This window comes from Aotus nancymaae, unplaced genomic scaffold (assembly GCF_030222135.1).
Source record: "Aotus nancymaae isolate 86718 unplaced genomic scaffold, 86718_ANA_hifiasm-v0.15.2.pri h1tg000020l, whole genome shotgun sequence".
NCBI lineage: Eukaryota > Metazoa > Chordata > Mammalia > Primates > Aotidae > Aotus > Aotus nancymaae.
In genome coordinates this window covers 37,357,244-37,377,628 of record NW_026988432.1, presented here as the reverse complement: position 1 = coordinate 37,377,628, position 20,385 = coordinate 37,357,244, and the positions used below count along the sequence as shown (strand labels likewise).

General features: G+C 38.0%; 1 long non-coding RNA gene across 1 annotated transcript; it reads right to left on the bottom strand.

The window, feature by feature from the left end:
• Positions 1-1,407: 1,407 nt before the first annotated feature.
• LOC105709010 (uncharacterized) lies at positions 1,408-11,098 on the bottom strand. The gene is made up of 3 exons (XR_001105419.2): positions 10,968-11,098; positions 4,023-4,165; positions 1,408-2,238 (listed from the first exon to the last, which is right to left on the bottom strand). It is a non-coding gene; the product is annotated as an uncharacterized LOC105709010 (long non-coding RNA).
• Positions 11,099-20,385: the final 9,287 nt, after the last annotated feature.

Genomic DNA, 20,385 nt, shown 5'->3' with positions numbered 1-20,385 from the left:
TGGGGGGCCTTAAGCAAGTGATTTTCCCATTGCAGTCTCCTTAACAATTAAAAATGTCTCTGCCTAGTACCATTTCACGTACTTCTCATATTTCCTCATCAAGGTCCAAATGCATATGCATTTCCATGGGAAAATCTGTTTTCTATGAATATAAGAATGGTGGACCATAAGGTAGCATTCTGGGGCCACCAGATGTCAACCCTGGTTTGTCACAAGGAGTAAATTTCTCATAAATAATTCCTTCCTTTTTGCATTGTGGTTCTACCGCTGCCTTGCTTCCATACTCTCTTTCTCGAACTCAGCATTCCAACTAATAAACCCGATCAGATGGGGTGGCTTAGGTCTCTCATCCAATATGGAACGGTCACGCAACAGTAAACCATTGGCCTCTTATTGATGGTCAATATATAAATGTCTTTGGCTGTCCCTGGTTACACCAAGGGCCATTGGGTCATATAACAAAAGGCATAGAAACTTGGTAGGAGGCAACTATTATACTACACTTCTATACTATAGGAGAAATCTATACTATAGACTGTAGATTTCTTCCTTAAAATAGGCTTGCAGGAATGACAATCTAAGATGCCTCATCAGCAAAGTATTTTTCCAAACTTACTACTTGCCTTATGTCCCCTACTAATCAGTAATCTCCTTGAGTAACATCCCAGTGCCTAGTCTAGTACCTTTCAGATAGAACAGGCTTGATAAACACTGAGTGGACTAAATTTAATAAATTGAGAGAGCCACTCATTTGGGTTTCTAATACAAAATGGCCTTGGCTATTCTGTTTTTAAATATTTAGCAGTTCAGTTAAAAACGCCCCTGTGAATCTTTTATGACATCATTTATCTTTCTATTTCTTTTCGGCTTTAAATTGTACTGCCAGATTTATATGCTGTGGTATTAAGTTTCCGTGTCTACCCAGTTCTAGTCCAGCTCCTCTAATGCAATTCAGTCTTTTACTGCAAGACCCAGATTCAAATATTAAATCAACATTTGCCATTAAGACTCCACATTTGTCTATGGGATGTTGATTGGATTCATCTTTTGGAAAGGAAACTATATAAATACATCTTCTCTAATAATGTCCAAAGATGATCCTCTAGTCCCCCTCATCCCCTGTCGTGTTTCTTAAAAATGTGGACTCCGTCCAAAGATGATCCTCTCGTCCCCCTCATCCCCTGTCGTGTTTCTTAAAAATGTGGACTCCAGGACTCTCTAAGTTGCTCTCCCCAGGGCTACCGTAACAGCTCCTCCACTGGTAATGTCGTTCCATTACCTCCACTCTCTGATGTTCTGATGTTTGCTGCCAAATAAATTGTTTGAGAAAAATCCTGTATGCTTTGCCATTTTTATTAGAAGCAGAATCTGATCAACGACGTCCCAATTATGAGGGTGAAAAGAGAAAAAGGTAATCAGGCTTTGAATTAAATCACATCTGGACAGGCCTGTTGTTGAGGGCACTAATAATATATTGCATATGTATTTGTGCAGAGCATGCCAGAAGTGAATTCCACATCATTAACAAAGTTCTCTATTGATTGCTCACAATCTGGCAGCTGTAACCAGCAAGGTGCAGAATCCAGTCTTCTTCGCTGCTGAATATGTATCATCATGGCCCATGCAAGTCCCTTCTCTGCCTACGGGGTCTGCCAGGCTCACAGCTGCTTGAAGAGCAGAACGGGGGTTTGCATTAACGCTCTTCAAGTCATTTCTCTCTCAGACAGGGATCTTGCATTTTAAACACCACTGCACAAAGAACTTGGAACACCTTCTCAGAGTCCGTTCTCGTGGCTCACTACAGATAACAGGGAGAAATATGTCACTCCTGCAAATAGCCACAACAAGTCCTCAGAAGGCAATGGGCTGAACAAGGCATGTGTGGTTGCCACCGTCTCTCTCTGTGAATGGTGAGGAGAAAATCTGGGATTTTCAGCTAGCGAGCAAGTAAAGTCAGATGGAGTGGGAGCTTAGTATGGCCCAGCTTGGTGAGCCCCTTCATTTTTTAAAGCACTCTCAATATTCCTCATACCATCTTTGGAAATAAAATGTACTCTAGCAATTTATATAATACTGATTTTGATCCTTGCAACAAATCATCAACAAGCAGCAGTGCTGTGTATGGGTTAAAGACCTGAGTGCCAGAGCCAAACTGTCTGGCTGAACTCCTGCTCAGCTGTTCACCAGCTCCGTGATCTTGGGCCAGTTATTCAACATTCTGTGCTTCATTATTCTCACCTGTAAAATGGGGATAACAATAGGGTTGTTGTAAGAAATGAATATGTGGAAACATGTAAAACACACTGAAGGGTCAGGATTGGTACAGAGAAAGCCTCAGTGTTAGAAGCCATTCAAATTCAGGAGAACTATGGTTACTCTGATCTGATCTAAATGGTGGTTGAAGCTGAGCCTACAGTTTTCCATGATCTCACAACAAAGTGGCAAAAGGGAACAGGCATTTTCCTCTGCAGAATACAAATTATCCTGCATCCCTCTGAAGTGTCCAAAGGGAAGCAAGCACTCACTGCAGCTGATGGAAACACTTTAACAGATTTTTGTGGGGGTTGGGAGGATATGAAGCTTATTAGCAAACACATATTTCAATTGTTGTGGAATTATCTAATCTGAAACCCTTTTGTGATTATCAAAATTAGTATCAAAAACTTATTGAGCCTGGGTGTGATGACTCATGCGTATAATCCCAGAGCTTTGAGAGACTGAGTGGGGGGAATCACTTGAGCCCAGGAGTTCAAGATCAGTCTGAGCAATATAAGGAGATTCTGTGGCTACAAAAAAAATTTTTTTTAATTAGCTAGGTGTGCTAGTGCACACTTGTGACCCCTGGTACATGAGAAGCTGAGGTGGGAGATTTGCTGGAGCCCAAGAATTTGAGACTACGGTGAGTGGTGATCATGCCACTGCCCTCCCTGGGCAATAGAGTGAGACCCTGTCCCCACCAAAAAAAGACATTGAGTATCTGCTATGTGTAAAACTTTGATAATGACTCTGAAATGAGAAACTGAAGTCTTACAACAGAGTTTCTGTCCACATACCAGTGGTTCAGTGAATGAACATATGGCACTGATGTCATGAGCTGGTGAGTATGAACATCCATCTGAGATGGGAAAGACCTCAGTGGAAGCCTTGTCTTTTCCTGGGTGAAGTGGGAGCAGAAATTATGCATTTGAATTAAAGAGGCTGGATATTGTGAGGTCAAAACAGTTCCAAAGACTGCTGACCTTGACCCATTATGGATGTGAGAGTGGGCGATCACAGAACAAAAAAATCAACGTTTGTGGTTAAAAAAAAATTTGCTTCTCTTTTCTAATGTACATCTATCATACAATAATGGCAATTATTGCTGGAGCATCATGGGATATACTAGCAGTATAAAACTCAATACCCTCTCCCAACAAACTTGAGATTTTATTAGAGAATTATCCAACTTATGGATTAAAAGACAGCAAGTATAATACAGAAAAATGCACTAACAAATAATATCAAACAAAAAATCCAGTGCTTCATAAGCTAAGAAAGCAGAGAAACATGTACATCCCAAATCAACAGCAACTATGGTGCATCCCAGACCTGTTTTTTTCAGAACAAATGGGAAGTAGGGGATAAAGGAAATCTTTTTCAGGTTGCAAGAGCCCCCTTGAGTAAAAACAGAAAACAAGTCAGACCAGCGTAAGAATTCCCTCTGCTTCCCAGTAGCCTCTTTTCTGCCCAGTTTTCTGCGGTGGCAGGTCACTCCTCATCACTTTAAGCCCCAGCTTTTCACCCATTAGTTGTCCCTCTAAGTTTTTATTTACTTTTCGTCTTAGGAGAAAAGGAAGTAGGGAATAGATTTCTTTTCCAGCTGTTCCTTTCTTGTAGCACATTCTACAGATTCCAACCCTGTCCCACCTGCCTGAGAAACTTCACAAAGAGGAGGAGGGTAGAAAGGAAAATAAAGGGGAGGAGAAAAGTGGTTAAAAACTTAATTTAATATACTCACTAAAGATGCTGAAAAATGCACTTACTTCAGAACCTCCACCACTGAGTACTGTGAAGTAGCATTTAGCTCTAATAGGGTTTCTGCTTCATCAGCTACAATAATTATTTTCCTTAATTTGCCTTGGACATTCTGTATAACGATCTTGATGTTTGAGAGGGGGTGTTCTTTCTATAAGCGAAAACAAAATGTATATGTGTGATTTGCTTCACCTCCTATATTTGGCATGCTTTCTTTTTCCCAGGCCTCGAATGTGTCTTCACTCTCTGTCATCAGTATGAATTTCTGGACATTAAGATTATCCATCTTCACTCTCCTATCCCATCCCTGCCCCCATTCTATTTGGCAATTTGCCTCCTCTACCCTTTTCTTTAAAAGTAGATCAGCTCTCCTGCAACTTGCAAGAATATTCTGTCCCCTGCGAGAAACCCCAGAGAGGCTGATCTTGAAAATGTGCAAATGTATTATTTAAAATATGATATTGAGATCAAACTGTGATGTGTGTTTATATCTTTTTGATCTCTATTTTTGTCCTTTATTAACTATCCCCTTACCCTGTTTCTGCGAGTGTTAGCTACAGATTTTCAATCACACCCACTGGCAAAGCCAACCCGCAGGGAGGCTCTCAGCAGTGCCCTTTCAGAACCAGCCCAGCAGATGAAAGGCAGATGGAAAATTCCAGGGGTTCCGATCCGAGCATTTAAATGATCATTTAGCGTAACACAAATCTGTGAGATATGTATTTTTAGTTTCCTATGCAGAGCAATAGAATGGAGACAATGCAAAGGACCCTGGTGAGTGTGTTGCACAGAAAATACTTGGGAAGAACTATAGTCAGCAGAAAAAGAATTTGGGGAGACCCTGGGAAGGTCTCTGGACAGCAGAAATTCTATTTATAATAATCTTTTCCACTGTCGGCAAGTCTGTCTTTACAAATTTCACTCACTACCACTGTTTTTCCCTTTTCCTTTGAATTTCTTTTTTTTAAAATTCTCATCTGGTACAAAAGTAATAGTAAAAGCACATAGTTTTACACCCATTCTACAGATTCTAAATGATTCAGAGCCTTGGGAACAAATTGGAGACAATGCTAGAACCAGATCTCTCATGTCCAAGAGGGTTCTCTTGCGTTACTTTATACTCCAAAATATGCTAATACATTATCTAGAAAACAAGGCTATCATTTGAGAATAGGGTCATTACTTCAATACTTAGATGATATTTAAAGATAAAAATGTAAAACCTTTAATATAACTGTGAGCAATCTCTGTGCTAGACAACAAATTCTTGCGTATGCCATGATATATGATTTGTAAGATTTAGAATTCTTCAAGGTACCCTTTCCCCATCCTAAGATGAAGAAATAAGTGATAATAAGATCCATCAAAAGTCACTAAAATGTCTGTTGGCTAAACAGCAAGTCCAGTCCTGAGTAACTGTTTCCTGCCAAACTGTGCAACCAATGATATTCATATGTTAAAAGTTTTTTCCTAGAGACTTGCTATAAGTTAGAACAGCTTTACACATGTGGAAAATGCCAGAAGGAAATTTTAAACAGAGATGTTATCTATTAAATCCAATTGTCATGTTTACAATAAGAATATTGTGACTTCCAAAATAAAGCCAGATCTCACCAATGGGCTCTGTTTCTCACCGATGGGAATAGCAATGGGAATTTGAATCAGGTCCAATTATAGACTATTTAAAGGAGTGCTTTTACCTAGCTGTTTTCTCATATCATGGAATGTGCACTTTTTTTTTTGCTGCATATTTTCCATTACTTTTCACCTGTTTTAAGAGATAGGGGTCTCACCCTGTTGCCCAGGCTAGAGTGAAGTGGCTATTTACATGCATAATCAGAGTGTACTGCAGTCTTGAACGCCTGGCCTCAAGCAATCTCTCCATCTCAGCTTCTTGAGTAGCTGCAATACAGGTGTGCACGACTGTGCCCAGCTTATTTTTCACTATTGTGTGAGCTGTATCTTCAGCTCCTGGATTATGAGAAAGACTCCTAACAAGAAACCATAGAAGAATGAAGGTATTAATGAGTAAAAATTATGTATTAAAGAACGAGACAGTTTCCACCTGCTGTCTCTTCTCTTATTTAAAAATCTTTCTATTATTTCCTCCAGCTTTCCTTTTGAACTTTTAGAGCTACTTTCACTCCTATGAAGTTCTCTGACTTATAATATGCAATTCCAAATGGGTATGCATTTCAGAAAGAGCAAATAAGTAACATTTATTGAGCATTTATAGGTGGCAAGCAGGCGACTGAGTTCTTTACATGCATGATCTGATTTAATAGGCATATTAACCACATGAGGTAGGTGCTGTTATCCCTGTTTTTTGATAGTGATGATTGCATTTTCCCTCTTGACTCATTTTCCCACATTGATATTCATCTTCCCACATTGATACCTAAGAGAAAACACATGGTATCTTTCCATAAATTAATTTTGCCCATTTTCTTCATTTTAATAAATACAGTTATTATCCTGGATCCCTCTCTTTCTCTCATCTTCCACATTCAATCTATCAGCATCCCTACTGATTCACCTCCTAGATTTGGCATGCTTTCTTTTCCCCAGGCCTCAAGTGTGTCTCCACGCTCTCTCTGTCATCACTATGAATTTCTGGATATTAAGACCACCCATCTCCACTCTCCTATCCCATCCCTGCCCCCAGTCAAATTCGCAATTTGCCAATCATATCAACTCTGTCTCTTAAATGTATCCTAAACCTTTGCATTTCCCTCCAGTGGCTTGTGTATTGTCCTGGTTCAATCCACCACCATTGCTTGTCTAGACAGGTGCAGTAGTCTGTTTACTGGCATGCCTGCTTCTATTTCTGTCTTCCTATAATTGAAAACAGTGATCTTTTAAAAAATAAATCAAATTAAGTGTCCTTGCTATAAATCCTGTAATGGCTTCCTATCACATTTAGAATAAAATGCAAACCCTTGTATCCTGGCCTTAAGGATCTGGCCATGACCAGTCTTTAGGTTTGATCATTCTCTGCCTTGTTCTTTCTTTCCCAAGAAGAGTGTTTCCTAAACTCTTCAATTTCATCCCTGCCTTAGCATCTTCACACTTATTTCCTTTACTTGGAATGTTCTTCTGCAGCATTTTACAGAGCAAGTTTCATCATGCAAATCTCTGCTTTAAATGTAACCTTGAGATGCTTTTGGCTAACCACCAAATTTAAAGTTCTTACCTAGCTATTCATAACACTTATCACTGTCTAATATTCTCCTTTCTTACTTTTTCATTTGCATATTTATATTCAGTCTCCTCATAAGAGCAGGGGTCATACTTATCTTATTTACTATCAGGACCAGCTACATAATATCTAGAGTCTAGCAAAAAATGAAACTATGGTGCCCTTTGTTGAAACATTATTGAAAATTTCAAGACAATGACAGCATAACATGAAGCCAACTGCAAGGCTTTCTAAACTCGGGGACCTGTGTAAACGTGTAAGTGACAGGCATTTCAAGTCTGTTCATCATTGTACTCCCAGCACACAGTAGCTACTTGAATACATTTTTTGAATACATTATTTTTCATTTATTTGTTGAATTAATAAATTAATTAGGTTAAGGAAACTGAAGTAAAGATAACAAACTTGTTAAACACAAATAATAAAATGCAAAGCGAGAATAGAAACGCAGGCAGTGTGATCTAGAATTTCCTCTCAGCTACTGTGCCACATTCCATCTCGAGACAAGTACAATCCAGTCCCTCACTCCCCTCAAAAATTAGTTCTCTTCTCTCAGTGAAATCTAACATTATGCAGAAATAAAGAATAACAATTAGCTATAATTCTAAGGAAGTATATGTTAAGCATTCTAACTAAGAAGGGTATAAAAAAGTTACAGAAATTGAAATGTGAGTGAGGTGGGATGGTTAGAAGTTGCATTTGAGGTAGATTTGAAGGCTGATAGAATTCTGGTGTGTGAGTAATAAAGAGAGTTTATTATAGAAGAAGACCCAATAGAGGAAGCGTACAGAATGGTAATGTGGTGAGAAGTTAGGTGTGACTGAGGAAAGGCTACATAAAAGGGAAGAGGCAGGAATTAAACAGACATATTTGTCAGGTCCTGAATTTGTAACTGTTAGATGCTTAGTGGCTTCATTCTTTTTCAGCAGGAAATGAGAGCCAGGGTAGTGCCATTCTCAAAGCAGAACCTGAGGAAGATAAATCTTGCCATATCCAACAGAGTAAACAAGGAGGAGAAGTCACAGGCTCACAGGCCACCTGCATGAACCTAACTGGAGTGCTAAAGAAGGGATTCCAAGGAAAAGAAAGATCATGGAAATCAGAGACAATGGAAACCTAAATGATTAACTGCAGACAGTAAAGTAGCAGGCATTTCAAGTGATAATTCTGAAGTCTTCAATTTCCAGCATACCCACTATGTGCTTGCTGCTTTAGATATGTTATGCTTAAATAATGCATGCAAAATATATTTGTACATATATTTTATAGACCTGTGAGGAATATCTTATTTATTTTCAAATCACAGGTCAGAGAAGTGAATTAATTTGCTGGAGGCTACACAGTAAGCTTAGTGGGTAGGATATGAACTCACAACTGTGTGACTCGAATGAATCCTGTCTGGGTAATTGTGGAAATCAAGAATGGAAACAAGGAAGTGAGGACTTGGAGCTGGTTGAGTAACATGAGTACTTAATGAGTATTGCCTTATAGAGGTCATACTTGTTTTATATGAGTACGCAATGTCCCTTTGTTGTGTTTAAATCTACAAACTGTCTTTGCTTGAACTTGTACAGTAAATATCTCAGGACTAGTCACTTACTAAACATTCTATAAATTCTTTATAAATATTATGCAAAGTTGCAACACATATTTGGGAGTAAAAAAAAAAATACCTAAATTTCAGTAGAACTGGAACTCACTAATTTGGTCCAATTAACAACCAGTGGTTACTATGAAACAAGGAAAAAAAAGGTATTTTAATAGATTTAGGATTAACAATGAATAATTATTCTTCCCAACCTGTTTTCTGGTCTCCTGGGGTTATTGAGAATTGATTAAATAAAATAAACCAACACCAGCAACCTTTACTGAGGTAATATTCTTCTCAGTGAACATTTTACTCAATTACCTGCCATAAACACACCCTGATCTTTAGAATGGATTTTTAGCAATGTTGCTCATTAGGCTAGTACATCAACTCGCTCCCTCCTCCATATCTCATCAGAGACAGTTCCAATTTATTCAAAAGCTACTTGTCTTGGAATAACCCATCATCCTTTCAGAATCTGAAGTATGTCTCCCCTTGAGAACCATATGACCGTTTTATTTAATTTTTTTAAAAAATGGAATTAAATCTTGTTTTCCTCCCCTGAGGGAAAACTCACTTCATAAGTGAAGAATTTCCATCCAAAGAAGCTGTAAGCCTATATACTGTCAAGAAGTTTATTTGCATACATCCTCTTTTATTCTATTGACACATAAAACTAAGTTTATATTTATCTTCCACCTAAACTTTCTTCATTAAATATCAGTAGCACAGAGGGGTAGGTGAGAACTATTTTCTGTTTTTTATCTAATGAGGACAATTTGGAAACTGAGAAAAAAGGGAAAACCAGTCATAATGAGTTCACGTGCTGGTGATAACTAATCAAGGCTTGGGGTAGAATCAATTTATTAATAATGCTATTTTGAGTATTTTTTACATACAGAGCCAAGGGCTAGATGCTGTGGAGGGGGAGAGGGTAATACAAAGGAAGGTTCTGAAATTCAAGGTGACTATTGTCTATTTGGGATGGTGTCATAACCATTGGAAAAAGTATTTATTCAATACAAGATAAATGCAAATTTCATATGCCAAAAATATTTTAACTATTTGTATACTCAGACCACAAAGCTGATTCCCACCGTGTGTCATTTAAATACGACAGAAAAAAATGCCGGGGTGTTGTAAAATTGTCTAACACTTAAAGAAGGTAATTTAGCATTACATGTCATATATACAAAGGCATTTACTCTTTGGCTTAGAAGTTACTTCTCAAAGTATTTATCCTACAGATATACAGGAACACAGGTAAGAACGATTCATAAGCAAGACAAGTCCATGTACAGATATTTTGTATTTGAAAATATCTGAAAGAACCCATATGCCCAACAGTTGGGGATTGCTTAACCATATTATGGCACATTCATCTGATGAATTCTTGTAGCTATTCAGAATAATGGGTAGCTTTTTATGTATGAATTTAAAAAGAGCTTCAATACATATTGATTAATAAATCAAAAAGCAAAGTATAGAGCAGAGAGTACAGTATAATATATAGTGTTTTCTTATAAAATGTTTCAGAGATATCACATATAAATATGAGCTAGTGAAATAACTTTCAGGAGATACATATGTGTGTATATATATGTTATAGTGAAATAACTTTCAGGAGATATATATGCGTGTATTTGTATATGTATATGCACACATATATATCTCATGAAAGTTATTTCACTAGCCACTGTCTATTTGGGAGGGTGCCATAGCCATTCGAAGATATAATTATTTATTAAAAGAGAAATGCAAATGTCTCTTGTAATAATTACACACACACACATATATATACACATACATATCTCTTTCTCTCTTTTTACACACACACACACACACACACACACATACACATCATGTATATGCCTAAAACACATTTGTCAACTGAGTTTGCCTCTGGGAAGCAGAACAAGGATTAGAGGTCAAGGAAGCAATAGAAACTTTAACTGTATATATTTTTGCATATTTATCATTTTGTTTTGTGGTCTCATGTGCACATATATTGCCTATTCTAAAATTAATCCAATACAGAAAATTATAAAACACGACGTGATGATGCTGATTGACTGAGTATAATTAGACTCTCTATTGTTGGAAGTCAGTGAAATGTGGTGTATTTCAAAGTGATACACTGAGATTTTACTGGAGGAAGAAGCCTACCTCAGGATTGAAGTTGGAGTAGTGGTTGAGTGTGGTGTGAGAGTAACTAAGTTTATCCCCGTCTCCAGAAGATGAATGAGCTTCCACTTCCTATCGATTTCACTTTCTAGACTGGTGGTCCCTCCTCAAGGTCACTCTGAAGGACCTGTACAAAGAAAACACAAAGACACCCAGGAAATTCTGACAGCATTCAGGGCTTTCTGGGTGACCAATCTGAGGCAAGTTGGGGCACTTCTGAATTGGACTTTGTATGGTGCTAGTTCTGGCCTGTGGGGGAAGGTCCTTCAGAGCCATAGTAAATAACCTTCTTCAGGAATAAAATCTGGGCATCTTGAGTAACAATCCGTTTACATGCTGAGCAAATTTGCCCCTTCTAGATGCTGCTTCTCTCTCAAAAGCCTCTCAAGTTTAACAAAATAGATTGGTGGGTGGCGGATTTGCAGTTTTCTGTTGCCTGAAGCTCTTCATCCTACAGCTGATTAATTCTCTCACCTCCACCCACAGACTCTTTGGGGCTTCCGAGTCTAAAGCCTGGCCATCATCTCTGTAGCTTTATCTGGCACAGTAGTTTATATTCTTATTATAGGAGAAAGGGCATTCAAATTTGAACATATAATCATCCTTGTTGAGAACCACCTCTCATTCCATATTACTTACTCACATCCATCTAACATGTACAAATTGGGGGTGAGTCAGGATCCAAACTAAGCAATCCAACTGGCTTTGGAACACTGTTTTGTCTCTTGAGTTAGACTCAGAAGAAACTTCTTTCAGAAAAAAATGAAGATTTTAATAATCCGGAATTACTATTCCTGCTTTCTCCTTCCCCTTTTAGGACTTTGGCATAATTATTATTTCCTGGTTAGGAGTAATGCTGAGTAATAAATCTATATACCTTTAACTGATAACTTTTCAAAGAAATGTGTCTTGTGTGAAAGATAAAATGCACCAGACAATCAAGGAGATTATTTAATTCGGTTCTTGAATATGGAGAATGGTCATTAATGAAAAACAGTTCAAGGAAGAGAAAGAGGGCCTATGCTGTTATAAAGGCAGATCAGTGAGGAAGTGGTTCATGATTCTTACTGGAGTTACACAGAAGAAGGGAGATGGGCCATTTCTCAAAATATATGAGAAGAGAATTGTTCTTTGTAGTTAGTTGAACACAAAAGAATAGGGAGCAGAGACTCAGGTAAAGTTTGAAATTGTCATTTGCTTCCATCTCCAAGCAAACTTCAACCACACAGTTTTCTCCAAATATAGCCTTTCAACCATTGTTTCCTCCATTGCCATCCCCAGTTGTCCATAAACTTTTCTCAATGATCTGTTTATGCAACTAAGACATTCCTGATCTAATTCTTCCCTTTATTTCTGACTATTTCATCCAATTCATTCTTAGTTCTGATGCATTGATATCTTATTTAATGTCCCTAATCACTTTTCTTGTCACTAAGGAACCATTTTTACTACTTAAACAACTTGAAAGTCTGTCACCTAAATGTCCTTTAGTGACCAATATCACTGAGCCTTGCTTGTTTATTTCTATGGTGAAAGAGAACTTCAACTCTGGAAAAAATCCTGGCCAGAACTCTTTGTCATGGGGTCTGTCCTGGGATGGGAAAAACAATGATAAAATATGATCAGTTATACACGAAAATTGAGAGCTTAACCGTCTTCAGATTTTACCAAAAACAGATCAAGAGGAAATGAATAGGGAGGAAAACAGGAGAGATATAAATGATCTAGGTTGAGCAATAACTGTTGACAGGAAAGGGGTTATTATTAAGTACTAGGACAGGTTATTAAGGATGGTTATGAAAAATGAAGAAATGTCCAGGCTACAGGAATTCCTCCTCTTAAGAAAGAACAATGTGTACTGGTATTTCTTTACTAAATATATACAAAAGAGGAATATATTTGTTATCCAGAATCTCAACCATCCAGTCACATGACCTTACTTTCCAGTTGCATCAATATATCCCTAGATTCAACCCCTGGACTGCTTAGAACCAGAGGATATTAAATTCCAAATGGAACTCTAGTCATAGCTCTGAAACTTCAATTTTCTTTTCGGTTTTTTACTTTCAAAAATATTTTAGGGGTATATTTAAACATTTTTAGTCTGCTACAGAAGAAGTTCAATGTTATTGTTGTTGTAATTAAGTGGAACATGTTTTCATTAATTTTTTAATGCAAATTCAGTGCTAACTCAAGGTATCTGCAAAACAGCATGCTAACCTCGAAATGTGCCTCTGTTGCCAAAAGGTCTTACACATGTCCTGCACATGTGTGTTTCTGAACACTTATATTCTTATGCAAATAAAATGTATCTACAAGGATGCATATATCTACTTTCACAACTAATTACACTCCTAGGTATTTGTCATTGCCTTCTATTTATGTGTAATTAAATCCCTTTGCTCTTTATCTGCTTCCGTAAGCTTTAACATATATAGGGAGAAGCAAAAAATGAATGACACCCCACCCTCACCACACAAAACCACAAACCTGTTGGTTTTAAAGGAAAATCCCTCATTTGCTTCAGTTGTCTATGCCAAGCTTTTTGCAGCGAAACACCCCTACAGTGTGTTCCAATGGGTTCTCATTTGGGGAAAGAGAATGTTACAGAGGGGCAATGACATTTCCTGTATCTGTTCCTGAGCCATTTTAAAGGGAGTAAAATGTGCAGGAAAATGTTCAACTGATTTTATAGCAAAGCATCATGGTGCTGTTATCAGCTTCCTTGCGGGAAATGGTAATGTGTATTCATATAAACACAATGGGGTTGAACATCACCTCATATTCATTCGGATGCCTCCCAGCTCCCAGGCAACTCACAAAAATGTCTGTTTGTTTCCTGCACCAGCTTTCAGCAACGAAGCTTCCCCAAACCTACATGGCCTGCCACTGCCCAGCAGCTCAAGAGCAACTGAGTCTTCTTTGCAAGCACATCCTCACTCCCACCATTGACAAAAACTACCAGATATTTGTTCAATTTTCATTTCTATTTAGAATATGGGCCTAAAAATGATTGTAAATATGGGCAGCCTTCTTCAAGGAAGTTTTTTATTGTTTTATCCCATAAACACATAAGAGCAATAGTCATTTGTTTTTAAACCAAAATACCAGAGAAAGCAGAACAAATAGAAAATAAAAACAAACGAAAAAATAAAAACTAAGAAGTAAGCACTATGACACAAGGACAATGTCAAGAACAGAAAACAGACTCAGATGTCTGGATGGAACCCCCATTTGGAAATGTAGTGATTTTATGGGGAGATCAAAAAACAAATAAACAATCAAAAAATCCTTCAAAAACCTATCACTGGGCTGAATATTCAGTTGTGGGTATATGAAGTCAGCTGTCTATGGTGAGCCTGTTTTCAGGCTGTGATTATGACCACTAAAGGCTAGTTCTGGGTCTCCAGCTAACAAGTCAATCTGAGCAATAAATACTAATTGAGTGTAAAGACTAATGTTGACCATTGTGACTTTTCCTGAACAAAATGCCATGGTTCACAAAATGGGAATAGCTGTATCTGACCTAACGTCTAGTGGAATTTTGAAGAAAATCATCTGAGATCAAATCAACTGCTGAATATATCTCTACACATGTTGAGCCACACTCTAGACTCTTGCACATGGAGGGAACCCAGAATATTGATATTTTTACTCTTACAGCAGTCATGCAGTTGTTGTGATTAACCAAGGAAAGTGACATATGGTAAGAGGGACTTGAGCCTGGAGAAACCACCCAATTTTCTGTAGCAGCTGATTTTTGTATCATAGCTCTTGCATCTCTGACAGATTTTGTTGATTGAAGACTATTTTATGTGGGTTAATTTTGGGTCATTATATATAGCACAAGCTCCTAGAAGCAGATGCTGACTGTATCCTCCATGCTAATTAATTTGTTGAGAAATTAAAATTTTGTTTTACATTTAATATATAAAGATGACAATGTTACTGTTCTTACCTTTAAGGGGCTAAGATGTCATTAGGAGATAGAAGAATATACATGAACGGATGATGGCTGGCAGCTATTTTAATAGGCCTACATACAAAGTACAGTGATAGTCTAAGAAGACACAAACAATTCTCAGGGTAGAAGATGAAAAGAAAATTTAGGAAGGATTCATAACCAAATAAGCATCTAAGATAGGTGCTGGAGACTAAGAGTTTGATATATTGAAGAAGAGGAGGATAAAATATGTTCAGAGAGAAAGAAGTAAGAAATAGCATATTCATAGAACTGTCTGTCTATCATCACCATTTTAAAGGCAGATACACAAATATAAAAGGGCAAGGGAAAGAAAGGTGGAGAATAACATTACGTAGTTTGAGGATCTTGAATAGCAGAGGAAGTAGAAGTTTAGATTATATCCTTGATGACAAGAAATCACTGAATGAATATATTTCAGTATTTCACTTCTTCTTTCCAAGAAGGGTGTGTCTCAGATTGTATCTTGACCAAAGTCATGCTTAGGAAGAAATGGAATTCTCAGAGGCAAAGTCATGGCCTAAATATCCCTGATCTTTTTACTTTCTTTAAAAGGTGAAAATCAAGTTAATTTTTATATCAAGTGAAGTCATGCAGGAAGAAATCTCAGCCAAGATGATTTAAAAATTATATGGGAAGAAGGGGAAAACAATTTCCCTTGGTGCTGGTATAACGAGGCTGGTGATCAGAAGCAGGTTTTATGAACACAAGTTCCAGATCTTTAGGATTACTCTAGTTAACCAATTGATGTCCTCTGAAGTTAGCACCAGGTGTTGCAGGACTTTTCCTTAGTATAGCTAAAAATAGGGTTCTTTTACGTCGTACAGCCACAAAAATTTAGGCTCAAAGACAATTTAAAGGGTGAATAAAGCAGAGTTTTATCAGGTCAAAAGGGGGAAGAAAGGGGAAACAGAGATCCCTCACAAGGCCAGAGTCCCCTGCTAGAGTGCTTTCCACCCACCATTGGAATCCCAGTTTCCACACAGGAATAGAAGGGGTCAAGGTCTTTCCTGCTGCAAACAGTAGTGAACTTCCTGAGGCTCCACCTCAGTGGGCAGGCAGGTTGGAGTTTCTCCAAGGATCCTCTCATTCCCCCCTCTGACTGCCATTAGATTAAGGATAAGGACGAACACCAATTTTAAGTGCTTCCTGCTGACAGGGGACACTGTTTTGGGAAAATAACCGTCAGAGTTCCCTTAGAGGCCTAAGGGTTCCCAGCGGAAGGGGCCATCATGGGAGGCTCCATCATGGGAGGCTCCATTGCGTGACTGTTTGGAGTTTGATGGCCTGAAGGCAAGAAGAGACAAACCAGGTTATTAGAAAACATGTATCACAATGAAACAAGGGGAAGAGTAAGGACGGCTCAAAGATCCCAAGGCCTTTTACCAGTTTGCACAGGGAGAGGGAGGCCAAAAGCCCGACTAGTTTAAAAAAGCTTTTACCCTTTTGCTGGCATGTTGAGCTTCTGGGTTCCTTTCTCCTGGGTCCAATCTTAAGCTAATCAATTTAAGGTTTGGGAATTAACTCTTTTCAGTTTGGAGGATGCATCTGAAAGACAGCATGTTCATAGTACACAGATAAAATTAACTATCAGTGAAGAGAAGACCGAGGAGGAGAAAGGAATAAAAAGAAGGCATTTTTCCAAAGGAGTCCCAGGGTTTCAGGATGCATTCCAAAGGCGTACAGGCAGAAAATGAATGGCTACACATCTAGAAAGAGGGGAGCAGGCATCCCTGGTTCCCTTCTTTTTGTAGCTGATATCCAAGGGTAAGTGAGGGAGAGAGAGAAGAGCGTCCTCTTTCCCTCTTCCATCCTCACATCCTCGAATTCCAGTGACCTTGGCAGGTACTGCCATGAGTGTCAAAACAGCTCATACCCATGAAGTAAGGGGGCTTGGGAGTGGGAATCATCCACTCTTTCCCACCTTTGCCCTATCTCCCCTGCTGTCAGTAGCCTTGGATTCCCTAGGCCTCATTTATGCCGTGGATACTAACGTGGCCTTTATCCATGAAACAGGAAGTTTGGGGTTGGCTTAATCAGCAGGAATCAGCCATGCTCACCCGTGCTGTGCCTTTTAAACTCTGTTGTCTTTTGCCTCTGGATCTCTCAGATCCAGTATTTTTTCCTAGGACTTTGACCCAGAGCTTGGAATTGAGTCGGGAACAAAAATTTATCTTGGGGATTGCATGGACTGCTTATCATAAGCCAAATGTTAAGGTGAAACTGAAACTGAGTCCTCCACTAACAAGGGAGAGAAAATGATGTTGTATGACAAACCTGGATAACTGGTAGCTCTAGTTATGCTTGCAAGGATTTGGGTGCATGGTGCTTAGCTTTGGTTAGCTCCCTTGGTTTTACTTTCCCAAAAGGAAACCTCCACATAATAGGCACCTATTTATTCCATCACCCGGCAGTGTTTGCAGGATAATTGTTCAGAACTAGAATATTAATCTGGATTTCTGCATTACCCATCCCTCTTCTTCTTTCTGAGCTGCAACCAGAGATTGGTGGTTGGTTCACACAAACAAGCAGGGTTAATCTAAAAACGTAGGCAAAAACTTAAAAACAAGTAATGAGTTTAGAAATTAATGACAAATACAAGTTTTGAAACATGATTTATCGCTCTCTAGTCCTCATGTTTGTTAAAAAAACAAATCATCATTGGACTGAGTTGTTTAAATAGACTTAAGTTTTATACTTGGCCTGATTATTTGCATAAAGTACAGCAAGAATAATTATTTCTATATAGGGATTTTGGATTAGCTTTGATGGAATTCTTTCCCACAAGGAATCTCAGATGAGACTTTTTAAAGCCAAGCCCAATCATGAGTTTGTATCTTCAAACACCTGTGAGTTGGGTGATCCTCTCCTCTTAAGGTCCCAAGATAAACCTGGAGCTCCCAGACCTGTTAGAAAGTAACATTCTTTACCGACCACAGGTCAGGAACCCTGTACAGGGACTGCATAGACAAGAGTATGAGGCCAGTTTCCCCACTGGGCTTCTATCAGCTCTGTGATCCAAGATTGACTCCTTAAAGGGAAGCATACCCTTCCTGTCAAAGACTTAGCAAAATAACCGATTCTTTTGCAAAAAAAAAAAAAAAAAAAAAATGGATTCTTATTGCACTGATACAAACAATGATCTTTCCATAAGTAAAGAATATTCACAGATAGTTTCCAAATTCTAGAGGAAACAAGCAGAGAGAGATAAACACACTCCAAATCTTAATCATAGGAGTACACCTTGCTTAATTATTAAAGGTCATAAATAGCTCAAAATAAGTTCCCTTGGCTATGAAAAATAAAACATGGATCAGCAATATTCTAATCAAAAGTCAAAAAGTTTACTTCAGCTTTCTGAGTTCAGTCCATTTAGTTAACTCTTATTCTGCTTGATACTTGTGAACATTTCAACTCTTCATGAGTCCTGTACATTTTTCTTTATTCCAATGTTACAATTTCCAAAGTTATCAGAAGCTTGTATTTGAGAGCACCTGTTAAAGTTCTATAGCTTATTATAAACCATCTTTTGAAAAGAATTAAAACAAGACAACAATTATTTGTGAATAACAAAATGTCCAGGGTAGTTCCACTTAAAAACACAATTGACAAAAAAGTTTGGTTAGCTCTGTGGTTCATAATAACTAAACATAAAAAACTTAATTGTGATTCATATATATATATATATATATATATATATATATTCAGATATTCAAATTTTAGAAATCCCATACAATTTTGAAACACATATTAGCATTATTCACCAAGATATAATGTAAAGAAAATTAAGCAGCATCTTGGCAATCCCTGTACCTAAACATGTCAAATAATTTTGTTTACCTCTTTTTCTTCTGGACACTTCAGGAGCCCTCTGAAGTATTCGAAAAGCTAGGTGCCAGGGAAGACAATTTTAAAACTGAAGTTTGATTTTGAGAAGGCTGTTAAATGTTCAAGGTTTCAAACACCTGATATTACAAAATAGAATTCCAGATTACCATATGTTATTTATTTTGCCAAAACGATGATGCAGAAATTTTAAAGAAGCAAAAACCTTTTATAACCTTTTACAAATGTTGCCAAAGAGCAGATTAGTGCCTTAGGAAAACTTTGTTACACTTTTATTTCACTGCTCAATTTATAGAAAACCATATAATACCCTTTTTTGAATTTAGTCAATATGTTCACACAGAAATTCTTCTATAAGATTAATACGCACAATTCTTCCACCACTTCTTTGAACCTTCAACTTTTTCCTAATTTAATTTAAAATAATTCTTTAACCTTAGGCAAAAGTTTACATTTCCATGCCTTCTTATAACCTTTTACTAAAAAACAAATTTTACTGCTTTTATACACCTTGCATGTAAATCTATTTCCATGGCCTGGCAATTTTTAACTTTAATTTAAAACTTGGTATGTTGTTTTAAGTGTGTACTAACTATAGCCAAGATTTGCCTTTTAGTTAAGGGTGTGGTTAGTTCCATAGGTCCCCAGGCCTTACCAATTGTGAAGCCAGCAAGTCAAAGAGTTCTCAAAACCCAAAAAGCAGGTTGTAACCTCAAAGCACTTAGCAAATCTTGCATCTGACCTGAGTTTTACTAACAGTCTTTAGGGCTATTTTTATTTCTTAAAGATTCAAGTCACATGAGCTGAAAGGTACCACAGCTTTTAACTTCTTTTAAAAAATACTTAATCAAAGTACTTGTCTTTCTCTGGGTCAAATTTATCAGAGCTCTTGTTACAGACATCACACACAATACACACAGGCAGAAGAAAACTCAGTTGCTGAGTGGGGCCCTTTAAGAGACAGGGCTAGGAAAACATGCAGATATCAAACCAGAGAGGGCTTATCCCCTATGGCAGGGTTGCCAAACACTTGCCAAGTGGCTCGCAGGATATAAAGCAAGATGGAAGCTTGATTCCACCACCAAAACTTTGCAGAAAATATAAACAGTGATATTTAGGGGGTGGGGAGGCTGGCCTAGCAAGGCATCTTTTAAAAGGAAAAAAAAAGTAAACCTTTAAAAGTTAACTTGCTGATGGAGTAGAGAAGGGGACAGAAAAGAAACAGTTTAAAAATGCCTGGGGAAGAACCTCTCATTCGTATACAAGTAGTTTCTCCACCAGAGAGAAAAGTTTAATTACTGGCAGGTGGAGCTGAATCTCTTGGTGGGGAAGGAGAAAGCTCCAGTGGTTCATGGCAGGAAATGCCAGTCAGCTGCCCTGGGAGCCTTGGGTCATGTGTTCAAGTCTGGCAGGGAGTTGGAGGTTGCGGGGAACCACTGCTCACTGGATGGTCCAAAAAAAGGAAGGAAAAGGCTAAGCAACAGTGAGAGGTTTTGAGTTCCCATTTCACTCATAGCTTCTGGTGCTCCCACATTGTGCACCAAAAATGTTGCAGGACTTTTTCTTAGTTCA